The sequence below is a fragment of the Accipiter gentilis genome, chromosome 6, assembly GCF_929443795.1.
Source record: "Accipiter gentilis chromosome 6, bAccGen1.1, whole genome shotgun sequence".
Taxonomy (NCBI): domain Eukaryota; kingdom Metazoa; phylum Chordata; class Aves; order Accipitriformes; family Accipitridae; genus Astur; species Astur gentilis.
The window spans coordinates 29,833,261-29,845,192 of record NC_064885.1 but is presented as its reverse complement, the minus strand read 5'-3'; the positions used below and the strand labels follow the sequence as shown (position 1 = coordinate 29,845,192).

General features: G+C 53.9%; 1 long non-coding RNA gene across 1 annotated transcript; it reads left to right on the top strand.

Annotated features, from left to right (window-relative positions):
• Positions 1–8,990: 8,990 nt before the first annotated feature.
• On the top strand, positions 8,991–11,502 carry LOC126039957 (uncharacterized). Its single transcript, XR_007506436.1, has 3 exons — positions 8,991–9,120; positions 9,474–9,585; positions 10,254–11,502. It is a non-coding gene; the product is annotated as an uncharacterized LOC126039957 (long non-coding RNA).
• Positions 11,503–11,932: the final 430 nt, after the last annotated feature.

The window sequence follows — 11,932 nt, the reverse complement described above, 5'->3', positions numbered from 1 at the left end:
GGTAACAAAATTCAGAGGCTCCCTCTCTTTATTTTTTAATATTTAAGGTGAAAAGCTCATATTTGTTAGTGGTGTTTTTTTTTAATTTGGTGAGGTTCATGCCTGTCCTGCATACACACCGCATTCGGTGGCTGATTTGCAGTCCCGCATCTTACATGTCTGTGTTGGATAGTGCAAGGCTTCTATAGCAGTACTAGATGTATCCTGCACCTTGTGCCAAATATGTCTAACCCCTGGACTCTGTGTATTCACAGCTCTTAAACCTGCATCTGTACTGGACTCCCACAGTTTACAAAGGATTATTATGGATTATTCCCAGGGAGCAGGAAGAGAAACTGAGCTCTGAAGAGGGGAGGGGGATGGTGGTGATTCAGCAAGGCAGGCACACAGCAGGTCACTGACGGATCCAAAATAAAACCCTGGGAGAGTCTTGTTGGCTTCGTGATCTTCTCCAGAGTCCTAGCAGTGGTAGCTGCATCTTGTGGTGCAGGGAGGAGTATTGTCTCATTTTCCAGTAAGTCAACTTCTCTCTGGGACAAAATGTAGCGGTATGAACCACAGGAGACCCAGCAGGCACAAGGACTAACTCGCAAGGCAGAGCAAAACACCTGGATAACGATGTTTGCTGCAGATGACACAGCAGAGAAAAGCCTTTACAAGAAAAGTTCTTGTAGTCTAAAAATTTAACCCCAAGATGCTAAGTAACATAAAAAAATCATGTAATTCTGCTTGGGATGCTAGCTCCCAATTTTACACATTGCTGGGTTTTAATACAGGCATCAATGAAGTTAGGTATGGAAAAGACTGAGTGCGCAGCTGAGTTATCTCAGTTTAGCTCAGAGACCCCTGAGAGCAAATGCAGCAGATATTTAGCAGTACCACATTCATTCCCAGCCAGGAAGATAAAGCTGAACAGTGATAACTGCACTCACATCTACACAGCATCTCTTCTGGAGGCTTCTGAACTCTTTCAGATTAGGTGCCTACAGGGAGCCCTGAAGCCATGCCACCACTCTGGGGCTGGAAGAGATGTGACGGAAGCGGTGCCCTGCAGTGTGATTCACAGGGGACCGTGTGGCCACATACAATAGGAAGGTGATGGCTAAGGTGCTCCTGTGCATCATGGCTGTTCCTAGGTTTCTGTGCAAGTTTTCCTGATACTGCGAGAGTTTGGAAGCTGATATGTGGCCAGGAGGGCAGCAAGCTGGCTAGTTTTCCTGCTGGGATCTTGGCAATCCCACAATTTCAGGGTTTGCCCTGAGAAACCCATTAAAAGCTAATCCCCTCTGGTTTTGCCTGACTGTCCTTGTGACTCAGTGCATTCTAGGTCCTGCCTTCATGGTGCCCCTGCAGCATCTGGAATAGGTTCAGTCCACCAAGTTTATTTGCAAACTAAAAAGAACAAAAGCATAGCAAAGGAGGACTTAGCTGAGCACCTGGTCCTCTGCACTCCCAAAGCTGTCTCAGTGGGAGCTTCTGCCCCCTCGGGAGCAGCTGGGGAGCTTGGAGGGGTCAGTCTGCAGAGGTGCCCACGCCTGGGCTCTCTAGTCTAATCCCAGCTGGCTGGAGGGAGAGCTCTCCCCACATTGCTTGCCAGGCAAAGACTGTTGGCGAGGATGCAACAGATCTCACCATGCAGCATCCCTTGGGCAACCTGGAGTTTAAAATAACTTTCGCTTGTGAGGTGGGAGGCAGCAGAGATGATGGGGTAATTTTAACTACAGCTGTTACATCTTGTTCTGAGCCTTAATGAGGAAATAGTGAAGTCCTGCCCACTTCAGAACTTTTTGCTCCTAGTGATGACGGTGATGAATGCTGCATTTGAGACCAGCATTTAGTGACCCCTTACTGCCACGTTATCTGGATGAAGTGCAGGGATTTCCCAGTTAGACAGAAAATAATTTCACAGCCAGGAAATCAGACAGCTTTGGGAGAGCTGGTCCCAAGCCTGTGCCTCAGCTCCCACATCCTGGCAGAGGTCTGGCCCAGGCTCCCTCCCAGGCCTCAACCCTATGAGTCTGGCTGAGACTCATGGTCCTGGGCTGGCAGTTTGGAAACAAGACTGCTCTGGAAACAGAAAAGAGGAAAGGACCACTCCTGTTCAGGCAGTGTTAAATAGCTAAGCACAGGGCGCCTTCCCCAATTAAATTAAATATAACAACTAAGTAAATACTCAATTAAATATATGAGTGGCTCAGTTGCTGAGCTGCAAAGTCAAATCCCTGTCTGTCCTGAGATTGGACTGAAGCCAAGGGGCCTTGCTGCAAAGCGTATGTGCATCTGCTGGCACTTTGTGGACTATGCCTTTGAAAAGAAAGTATCTTCCCAGCAAACAAGAAGGGAGTCGTGAATATAACTCACAGAAGATCTGATGACACCTCCCTGTGGAGATATCACTCAGGAGCACAGCACCAGTTTCTCTTCCCTCTTTCCCAACAGCGATGTAAGGCTTGGCATGCAGCCCTGGGGTGCTACAGACTTAAACTGGTGCTTCCCTCTGTGAGATGAAGTGCCAGCCTGGTACCACCAAAGCAATGAGCAGCGAGTTCTTCCTCGCCGTGCATGAATACAAGCAGCAGGAGATGCCAGGGCCAGAGGCAGCCCGTACACCCATCACACGGATGGCAGGTAGCGCTGGCAGTGCCACCCCCTGCTCGACACCACCCATCACCTGAGCGTCACAACCCTCACAGGGTGGTGGGTGAAAGGGATGCTGTGAATGTGCCCTAATTTTGGCTGTCAGCTGGGGTAGCACATGCTCTGTCAGCTGGAAAGACTGAGTGCCTGGAACAGGCTCACTGTCACCCCGTCAGCAGAGCGGTGAGGGTGGCCATGGCAAACATGGGGGTCCCAGCTTGGCCTGCGTTACTGTGGACTTCCACCCACAACCATGCAGAGAGGGACATGCAGTGGCACAGATGCCATTCTGCAGCTCCCCTGCAACCAGTGAGGGACAGGCAGAGGTAGTGATGTACCACCTTCTACCTTCTAAAAGGCCCCAGGACTTCAGGACTGCCTGGAAGACTGCAGATCAGGCTGCTCTGCTTCCATAGCCAGAAGGCAGCTCATGGCGGTCTGTGGGAAGCGTAGGGGCAAGGAGTCTGGCTAAGATGTAGGTTGCTGTCTTAAAATAATTTTTGCTATCACAGTGTTTTGTTTGCTACTGAGTGTGGTTATTCAAAGATGCCTTTTTGTCAGCATCTGTCCCCAATCACAAATGCGTCTATCTTTCTGGGGCTCTACCACCATAATGAAGTGGAAGAGGAACTGGACCTGTCTGCAGGCTCCTTCAGTCATCCTCTCCCCTCCCTTCTCTAGCACAAGATTGTGTAATTATTTGTGTGATGTGGGACATCTTTAGCAGAAAAGCTTGGGAGACCTGTCCTCACCTCCCACATGAGTCCTGGGAAAACAGAGCTCTCCCAAAGTGGGGGTGCTCCAGTTTCACAGCCACGCAGCAAGCGGGTCATCCCACCTGCAAACCGGTTGGGATCTGACTATGGATGGTGCTGAGGAGCTGTACCCTGGGAACCACAGCCTCACTGCAGCCACCCCAGACGCATGCAGCACTCAGCAGGGACTTCGGCCCGTTCTCCCTTTGCATTTCTGACAAGCTTCAATGTGCTGGTCCCTGGGGCATTTGCTCCCCTCGCTGCTTACCTCTCCATCAGCGTATGGGGCCAGGCACTGAGGAGCGGTCATGCCTTTCCCAAGGGAAAGGAGGACATAGAAGATTAAAATCCCCCCCCGTGCTTGCACAGATATTCATCCTAGAGCACAACCTTCCTTTATTTTCCAGCCAGACTCACAAATTGGGAAGTAACAGGAACCTGCTCTCCCCCTCCCTGAATACCCACACACCAAACCCCCAGAAAGCTCCTTGCTGTAGCCAGGGGTGAAAGTGTAAATGTTCCCATCCTCATTTATCCTTCAGCTGTGAACATTAGAGCACTAACATAAAAAAATGCAGTAATATCCAGAGCTATCACTGCAATGTATTTCTTACTTCACCTGGAGCAGGACAGACCATAAATCTTGCGAGATAACATGTTGCCACAGAGATTTCCAGTCAGTTTTTCAAGCCTTAGGAGTCTGAATGCTGCCGGTGCATCTGAAGCAGCCCACCCAGGGCTAGGCATTGCTAGTGCAGAAAGCAGCAGGTTTCTGTTGTACCCATGAAAACAGGGTGAGTATTTGCTGCTTCTCCTACTGTGAGATCTTGGAGGTATTGTGGGAAACCTTACCAAGATCCAATGCACCACACAATGAAATTAAGGTACTTGTTGTCACAAGACTGAAAGTATGGTCTGGAGGAGAGACCCAGAAAACTTACCAGTTGGTTCAACAGAAGCTTTGAGTTATTGTTGATGTGTCACCTCTGGACCTGCAATGAGTTTAAAACCACTGAGAAGGATCTTACTCCCTGATGGATTATCAGGACCTGATCAGCCCCAGCTGCGATCCCCTGCCCTGCCCATGGCCCAGGATCCCATTTCAGCCCCGCCTGTGGCTATTTGTTCTTACTGGGGTTGGGGTAGAGGATGCTGATCTTCAGCCCCACTGGGCTGGATTGACCCCTACCTCCCTTCCCCCCTACCCCACATATCCCTGTTTCCAGTGGGCAGAGCCTGTGATCCTGCTCAGGGCAGGAGCAGTGCTCAGGGGCAAAGGATGGATCTACTCTGATGAGGGTGCTCCTGGCAGCCCTGACACTGCTCTTGCTCAACCTGCTGTGCTTGGGAATGGTCCCAGTGGTGCCTGGAGGTCACCCCCTCCCTCCTTATCCTGCCTCCGCTTCTTGACCCTGCTGCTGCTTCTTACTGCTGAGAGGTCCCTGCTGTCCCCTGTAGCTGGCCGATGTGCCTCTGGCTGGGTTCTGGCATACAGCAGAGGGTGCTGGATCAGCAAGAGCAGAGGGAGCTGCTTTCCTCCGGCTCACCAGTGCTTTCCCTGAAGCCCCTCTGGATGCTACCCTGCTTCCCGCCTCTCTGAGCCTGCTCGGTGGGGATTAGCCATGCTTGGCAGGGACCTGTGCAGATGACGGAATTGCCCTCCATCTCACGGAGACAGGGATTTGCATTCCCTTTGCTGATGCTGTGGGCCAGCTCTGCCTCTCTGCGTTACTTTTGAGTTTTCTGTAGCACTGAATCCCTCAGCAAGGAGCAACGTGCTGTTCTTCCAGCTCACCTGCTGTGGAGCAGCACTTTGTCACAAGCAATGCCACTGGCACGCGTGGAAAGCGGGGTTCTGTGCAGGAGAGAGGGGGCCAAACCCCCGGCATGGCACAGGCCAGCCCCGCTTGTACTGCTGCCGGCCAGGTAGCATCCCCCAGGGATGCAACGCTTCCTCCTCGTCCCTTGCTTCCTTCTGAACCCTTCCTTTGTTTCTCAGCTCCTGCGAGATCCCTCAGGTTAATTGCTTGGCCAGATAATTCACTTCCAGCTGTGCTCTGGCATTCATCAGTGAGGGGCTCGGAGGGGTGAATATCCCAGGGGGGGCAGCAAGTGGCTCCCGGGCTCCTCTCGGCAGTGGCCGTGTTTTGTCACAGTACGTGTGGTTTTGTGCTGTGCCAGGCTGACATCCATCTGCGTCAAGGGGCTCACCAGTGCAGGGGGTAACTGGTGTGTGGGAAGCCGTGGCAGGCACAGGGGAGAGGGCAGCTCCTCTGTGCGGGGTGATGTGTTCAGGACTGGGGATTTGGGGGGCCGGGGGGTGATTGCAGGTGCAGGGATGCCCCTGTGTGTTGCAGCACCCCATGGCTCTGCAAGTGTCCAGTCTGCATTTTGATGCTGAAGAGAAGACAGAAATGCACAGGCAGGTGCACAGGGTCTTTTAAAAGATTTTGCTCAGGTGTAGTTTGCCATCCAAAATCGTTTCTGTGCCTGGGGGACGGTGACCATCCCTGGCTGAGCTCTCTGAGTGCTCTGCACCAAAAGCCAGGGATGCACCCACAGGAACAGCTGGTGGCCCCTGCACCGGGGAAGGTGAGCTGCTGGCAGGGACGTCAAGAGAACCTCAAGAGGTTGGCAGACTTTTTTTTCCCATGTTGTTCTTTAAAGCAGGTTTCCCTCGCAGACTCGGCTGGCCTGGGATGACGGTGCTGGTGGGAGGTGCGGGTGCCATGGGGAGAGCACAGAACAGGGATGCTGCGGGGTGAGACAGGCACACAGGGATGTGGCAGGAGAGCCACGAGAGAGTGTGGCATCTTGGGGAGGCCACAGGGGCACAGGGCAGCCTGCCGCAGGATGGGTGTGGGTGTGCGTGGCTGGTGAGTCGCTGTGTGCTCCCAAGGTGTTTGGAATCTGAAGCAGCCCTGCCAGCGGTGGCAGGGAGCAGGCTCACCCTGAGAACAGCTTTTTCATGTGCAGTGTTTCCCCCTAGCTGGAGCAGCCCTGAAAAGCTCTGGGCCCATGCCCAGCTGACACCAGAGCCTCCCACCCCAGCACTGCCAGAACTCACCTAGCTCTAATCCGCTGCTGAAAACTACCCAGCACTGCGACCTGAGCAGATTTGCCGCACCGCCTCCAGCCAGCTCCCACCCTGGCTGCCATGGGAGGGCTGTGGGGTGGTGGATGGGAGGATGGGCTGTCCCCAGGGTGCTGGTGTGGATTGAACCCCCCCGGGGCCCTTCCCATCCACCTGGTGCCTGCGTGCAGAGGGGAGCTGGCAGGGCATCCCTGGCTCCTGGGACAAGCGTGCAGCAAAGGCTCTCTTGTGCATCAGCTCAGCTCTCCTGTGTGGAGGAGGTTGTGGGAATGCGGTAGGCAGATACCCGGACTCCTTGGCTGTAAGTGTTAAGCCATTGCTCATCCCTCCCCCCGTGCAGCCCAAGGGGGTTTTTAGCTTGTCTGCGAGCCCAGGCACATGGTGGAGCCCCAGTACGTGGTGCTTTACAGTTGTGCTGCTCCCTGCAGTCCCCCCCCAGATGCAATGGGTGTTGGTGCTGTGGCCCAGCCAGGTGCCACAAGCACTGGGCGTCCTGAACACTGGGCAGAGGTGAGCAACTGTCCCCAGGTCCTGAAAAGGTCCCTTTCAGCCCTGGGAGATGAGAACAAGGGGCGACGCATCCGCCAGAGACGATTCAGCAGCCAGCACAAAGCACAGACAGAGCCAAGCAGTGCGCCGGTGGTGCTGCCCATGCACAGGCTGGTACTGCAGCACCGGGCTGAGCCCCAGCCACCGCCTGCCGCCCTGAAAGGCTCTTTGTGGCCCTGGCTGCTGCGGCTGGACCCTGCACTGCTCATCTCCACTCCCAGTCCCCCACTCATGGCAGGATCCTGCACACGGATGCTTCTGTGACTTTCTGACCTGCTGCAGTCATGCTCTGGTTTGCACCGTAACTGAAACCCATGCCAAAACCCTCCAGAAACCCCTCAGAGTGAAGAGAAGAGCACCAGCAACGTGTGGTTTTTGGGGTTTGCTCTAGATGTGGCCACTCTCAAGCTGTGCTGGGCAGAAGACCTCATGTGCCGGTGTCTGGCGTGTGATGCTCTCCCAGGACACGCATCCCGTCCGAACGTCACGTCCCACAAGGCGCTGAGGGTCCCCAGCTCTGTCCCCTAACAAAGACCTATGCCAGAACTGCTCATATTGCCCTGAGGTCTGTGTCCAGGAGCTAACCTGACCCTGGGTGCATGCTTGTACACAGCTCTGCCCAGCAGCATTGGGGCTTTTCTTTGCTGCTCTGTTTGGCCTTCCATGGGATGGAGGATTTGCTACTAATGCTGTTACTTGTGAGTAAACAGGGCTTAGGTGGTCTTAGGCTGGGCTCAGTGGTGGTTTGTGCCTGGCATGTGCAGGGGATCATACCAGGGAAGCAGAAGTGGGACAGATGTCCTGGTATCTGAGAATAACACTGGGCATTTTTCTTTCCCATTCCAGAGAAATGTTGGTACCCTGAAGGACTGCATCTTCTGACTGCTGTTTCCCCTCTTCTGTAATTCTTTAGAAAAAAACAAGCATGCTAACTCCATCCCAGAGATGGAAACAATACACCTGAATTCCCAGCCCAGCTGACAGCCAGGTCTCTGAGGAGGCAGGACACACAATACAGCCCTTGTGCTTGGCATCTCCAGGGCATGCCTGCCAGGCTGAGCTCCTGCTCCTGGAGAACCCTGCTCCAGCGCTGCCTCCCTCCCAGCCACCCAGCTCCCAGCCAGTGGAGACGGGACTGCTGAGATCACCAAGATCTTTGAAATGTGCTTTTCGACAGGATTCATTCCGGTTTGATACAGCAGAGAGAAAGGGAATCTGCAAGGAGTTACCCGGGGGCCTGTAGATGTCGGCTAGACCACAGCGAGGATGAAAGCAGATGAGCTTTTTTTAGGACTCGGCTGAAACACTCTTTAAGATCTACTCTCAGCAGTGCTTTGAGCTGAGCTGGTGGCTTTGATCCCCAGTGGGGTGCAGTGGGAGAGCTCGCGGGAGCTCCTGTAGCGCTGCAGTGGTGAGCAGTGGGCAGACAGGAGATTCTGAGCTAGTAACAGCGTTCCCAAAGCAATTGCAACTGTTTTGGAGGACTTCTGTAAGCAAAGGCAGCAAAGGAGCAGGGCTGGATTTTTAGTCAGCTGGTAACCACGCGGTGGATGTGTCTTAAGCTGTAACCACACCAGCACACGTCGCACCCCCATGGCAGAATTTTTGAAACATCACATTCCTTAAAATACCTAATTTTGAAGGTGGTAGGAGCGTTGTCAGCAGCAAAACCTACTGAAGCTTCTGCAGCAGCAGTAGCCCCTGAGCAGGCAGGGGGAAATGCAGGCATGGCTGCTTGGAGATGCTCCCCCCAGCCTGGGGGTCTGCACCCTTGGGGACGGACTGTGGGTCACCTAGCTCGGGCTGTCACCCCCCTGACAGCCAGGTCCTTGGCACCCTCCCACCCTTTCAGGATCAGCCCTTTTCCAGCCTGATTACAGGCCTGGCTGGAAATGCAGACAACTCATGGTTTCGGTGTGAGTCACAGAAGGTTTGGTGGCTTTTCTCTCCTTGCAACTCCAGGCTCTCCGGGCTGAAGCGGTTAGCTGGCAGCGTCGGGCTCCTCGCCCAGAGGAAGCAGATCTGCAGCCCTTGGACGTGTGGAGAGAAGTTGGGATGAGTCCTGAGCAGGCTCAGGGGGAGCAAGTAAGAGTCTCAAGTGTTATTTTGAAGACCTTTCCTCTTTTTTTGCGTAAAGAGACCCCTGAGGTGGGGGGTGGGGAGGCTGGGCTTCCCGGGGACCCCCGCTACGGGGGCATCTGCTCCCGGGGGCCCGCGCTTGGCGCCTGCTGTGGTCCCTCTCCCGGCCCCAAGGTGGGCAGAGCCGCTTGCCTCTCCCGGGGAGCGCAGAGACCGGCCAGACTCGCTCCCCTCCACCAGCAGGAGTTCCTGCCATGCCGGGATTGCAGGGAGAGGCGGGTTTTTAATTAAGCAGACTGTTACAGCTGGGGGACACAGACAAGCGCTGGGGTAGGCAAACCCTTCCTTTCGTCTGTCAGGCCAGCGCAGGACCTCAGGTCTCCCGGCAAGCGTTGTCTCACGCCACTGGGGACAGAAGCAGCAGTTCTGGTATGCAGAGTGTCGCCCCAGAGGTCACGTAACATCTGGGAGGTGAGAGGAAGCCTGACCGCGCTACAGTCATAAAGCGCTTCAGAAAGGAAATGTCTTATCTGTGCGATACGTGCCGCTGCCTTTTATGTGGTGCGCTGTGTTTGGGGAGAGCGCGGTGCTGTGCCAAGGCGGGGACCTGCAGCTCGGTCCCCCGGCACAAAGGCACTGCTGCCAGATGTGTCCTCCGCTCCCCGGTCTCCAAAGCCCAGCGCCCGGCCAGCCACACAGTTTGAGGCTGGGCCGGGTCCTGGTGCTCCTGCAGACCAGCTGCACTGGATGGGCTCTCCCACGCGGTTTGCTCGGGTACCGCTCTGTCTGGGCCCCGCAGTGTTTGCAGCATCTTCCAGCTCTGCAGCGGACAGTGACCATGCAGGAGTTCAGATGTCCCCCCGTCCTCTGCTTTGTAACCCTCCCTGTCTTTCCTCTGCCCATCACCCTGTCGTGAGCCTCCTCCCCGGGATGGGCGCCTCGGGCTCCGCTGGCTCTCCCAAGCTCCCTGCTCCAACTCCTGCCACTGTCACCAAGGCCTCCGCATCCTCCAAGACTGTTCCCAGCTTTCAAAAATGCTTAGTACTTAAAGGCTTAACGAGGTTTGCAGCAGTTGTAAACTGTGGGAACTGTCTTTTATGTAAAACGTTATTATTTTATTTTGTTTGTACTAAAAACAGCTTGGAAACTGCTGTCAGTGAATAGCTATGGAAATACATCCTGAAGCAATGTGACATATCTCAAGGTGAACCTCTGCAATGGGCATCACCGACATCCTGCCTGGGAGCCCAGTGACCCCAACATCACTTGTCCAGCTTCAGCATCAGTTTGTAATGTCAACATAACCCTCTGTTATAATAGCAGCCCTGTCATTTATGCTTACTTATCAGTCTATTTATAATATCTCTAAGCAAGCCCATTATTTATTGGGATAAAATTGGCTATCCAGAGAGGCTGAAGTCTGCACAGGATCAGGAGGAACATGAATACCCTTTTTCTAATTCTGACACTATAAGCCTCGCAAAGGTGAAGGCTGTCAGTACTATTAGCAGATACTACTGCACAACAGAAAGACAATTACTGCGGGAGAACTGTTTCTCCTGAGCTTAATGATTCACTAGCATGTGTGAGTGCCGTTAATCCCCAAGGGAGGGGAGGCAGCTGGCCTCGTGAACACACTATTCCCCGCTCAAGCCATGCAGCGATGCTGGTGATGCTGTGGAGAGGTTCTCCCCTGCTCTGGGTGTCTCAGAAAATACTCTGAGAGGGCGCAGGGCTGCTCTGCAGCTCACAGGGGGCTGGCACTCGAGCTGGACCGTGCTTTGGGCTTTTTCAACAATACCTGCTACGCTGCGATGGGAATCCTTACTTGCCTGGCAGGGTCTTTGCCATTCAGCTTTTCCCTGCGGCAACAGCTGTGCCATGCAGAGTCAGGCGAGAAGCTCAGCACATTCACTCGCCTTTTAGGTGTTCAGGAAGCTCCTAGACCCTCTGTGGTCACTACAGGAGGGATCACAGCTAGCCCTAATGCACAAAGCATCTCAAGTCCTCCCCCAACAGCAGCACTGGCTGCATCACAGCCCCTATGCTGGCTGCTGGGCTTTGCTGGGGGCAATGGCTGGCCGGTTGGGGATTCTCGCTCTCTGCCCGTGTGGCCATGGGGCATCCCAGCTACAGCAGCTGGCTCCTGCACCAGGCAGTTCTGCTCCGGCTGGTCTAACATGCACAACACAAGCTGGCACGGGCCATGGAGTAGTCGGTTTGTAATGGAAATGCTGCCTGCAGAGCTCCCTCTGCTCCTCAGCAACACTCTGACGCTTCTGTGCCTTATATTGCATGGTTTGTATGAAATCATAGGTGATTTCTGAGCATAATAGGCACAATTAAAGGTACGATGATAGACAGATGAGCTTACGCCAGGGCTGCAAATTGAAGAGGTTCTCCTTCCCAGCAAAGGCTTGTACATTGGATTTACTGACTGCTTTTGTGGAGGGGAGGTTGGTAAGAAAAAATAAATAAAAGACCTTTTCTTCCAAGCTTAAAAAGCCTGGTAAAAATCTGTGTTCATTTGTTATTTATTGCCACAAAATATTTGTCTGACAGTTGTAATCGCTGCTAGTACCTCCAATGTGTCTTAAAGCTTAATTGCCTGAACTTTTCTGTTAGCAATGAGATAACGCAATGACCTTCTTCTTGCCTCAACAATTAATTTATCCCATAGCAGCTTGTGACGCCTGCTGCTTCCTCCTTCAGCACCGTGTGCTCAGGAAAGGCCATTTGCCGGCTGTGCCGCACTCCTGCGAGCCTCCACGAGGCACGGCACGTACAGCAGAGCCACGGCGTGGGTGGGGATGGAGGT